Source organism: Colobus angolensis, unplaced genomic scaffold (assembly GCF_000951035.1).
Source record: "Colobus angolensis palliatus isolate OR3802 unplaced genomic scaffold, Cang.pa_1.0 Scaffold1, whole genome shotgun sequence".
NCBI classification, from domain to species: domain Eukaryota; kingdom Metazoa; phylum Chordata; class Mammalia; order Primates; family Cercopithecidae; genus Colobus; species Colobus angolensis.
The window spans coordinates 14,218,278-14,220,052 of NW_012110918.1; the positions used below are offsets into that span (position 1 = coordinate 14,218,278).

Here is a 1,775-nt window from a genome sequence, read left to right on the forward strand (position 1 = left end):
TCCGAGCATTTTGGGAGGCCCAGGCGGGTGGATCACCTGAGGTCAGGAGTTTGAGATTAGCCTGGCCAACATGGTGAAACCCTATCTCTACTAAAAATGCAAAAATTAACCAGGCATGGTGGTGCACATCTGTAGTCCCAGCTACTTGGGAGGCTGAGGCAGGAGAATCGCTTAAACCTGAAAGGCGGAAGTTGCTGTGAGCCTCGCACCACTGCACTCCAGGGTGACAGAGCAAGACTCCATCTCAAAAAAAAAATGACCAGGAATCATGAAGGAGAAAAAAAAAAAAAAAAGAATGGGACTCCAAAAGACAAAACCATTGACATAAGATCTTTGCAAATAAGAGAGTACTTGAGCCCTCAGTCCTTCCCCTTTGCTGTTTTTTAGACGTATGTCCAACAAGTTTGAGGTCTGGCTTTTCTGTAAGCAGCGGGGGAGGACAGAAGGAAGGAGGGAAGGATGTGTCCCAGAGATACATGCCATGTGTCCTCGCTTTAAGGGAGAGCACAGAGCTCTAGACATGAAGTCAGGACCAAGGCTTGGCCCTCAGAAACTGTTTTTTCCTTTTTTTTTTTTTTTTTGAGACGGAGTCTTGCTAGTCTTGCTCTGTCGCCCAGGCTGGAGTGCAGTGGTACGATCATGGCTCACTGCAGCCTCCACCTTGTGGGTTCAAGCAATTCTTCTGTCTCAGCCTCCCAAGTAGCTTGGATTACAGGCGCCCGCCACCACACCTGGCTAACATTTGTATTTTTAGTAGAGACGGGGTTTCACCATGTTGGTCAGGCTGGTCTCGAACTCCTAACCGCAGGTCATCCTCCCGCCTCAGCCTCACAAAGTGCTGGGATTACAGGTGTGAGCCACTGCGCCCGGCCAGAGACTGTTTTTTCATCTATCAGAAGGGAGGCATCGCTGTGGGGAGGCAGTGCACATGTGCAGTCCTGTTGCTTTCAGTCCTGCCAGCTGGAGACCACTGACCTCCAAAGGAAAGGAGACAACTCTGAAAACAGGCACTCATAGAAAAAGCATGCAGGTTTAGAACTGTTACTATAGAGGAAGATTGCTTTCTGCCGCTTGATGACACAGGCATTGTATTCTGGCACAGAGCTGATTTTCTTACTGATGTGCTAGAATCTTTTAGTTATACAGTAAGTTTTTATTGACCCCATGGTGTGAAAGACGTCAAGAAAATGTTGAATTACAATAGTGTGTTCTAATTTTAAAACAATGTATTCTGTTCTTAAATATTTTTCCAGAAAAAATGGAAAAATAAAGTTTCAGTGCTTCCATAAGGTTAAGTTTTAGGGCCTATAAGGATTTACCCAAGTATTTTATTCCTCCATGATTACAGATTAATGAGGCATTTCTAATAGTACAATCTCCACCTTTATTTGGATTCTACTTTAGTGTCCTTTTGCCAAAATGTCCCTAAAATTCATGTTGTAAGAAAAAATTATGATACTCAACCAACATTTCAAAACAGTCAAGTGACCAAAGCTGCTATGTCAGTGTACAGAAGAATATCATCATAACTTTAACCAACTTTGTAGATGACAAGTTCGTGTGGCAAAAATGCATTTCAGGTTCTCTCTTAGCTTTCATTCCCGTGATGTTATGGAGATAACCACGTTGTTTAACACACATTATTCTTGAATGATTTGGGACAGTTACTCCCAGTGCTTTGCCACATTGTCTGAGCTGTGCTGGACTTCAGTCTCCATCATTATAGAATAGGTGGTGGTGGTGGTGGTGGTGGTGGTGGTGGTGGTGGTGGTGGT

General features: G+C 44.2%; 1 protein-coding gene across 2 annotated transcripts in view; it reads left to right on the forward strand.

Annotated features, from left to right (window-relative positions):
• Nucleotides 1-1,775, forward strand: part of TNRC6C (trinucleotide repeat containing 6C) — a 110,865-nt gene that overhangs the window by 84,021 nt on the left and 25,069 nt on the right. The window lies entirely within an intron of this gene.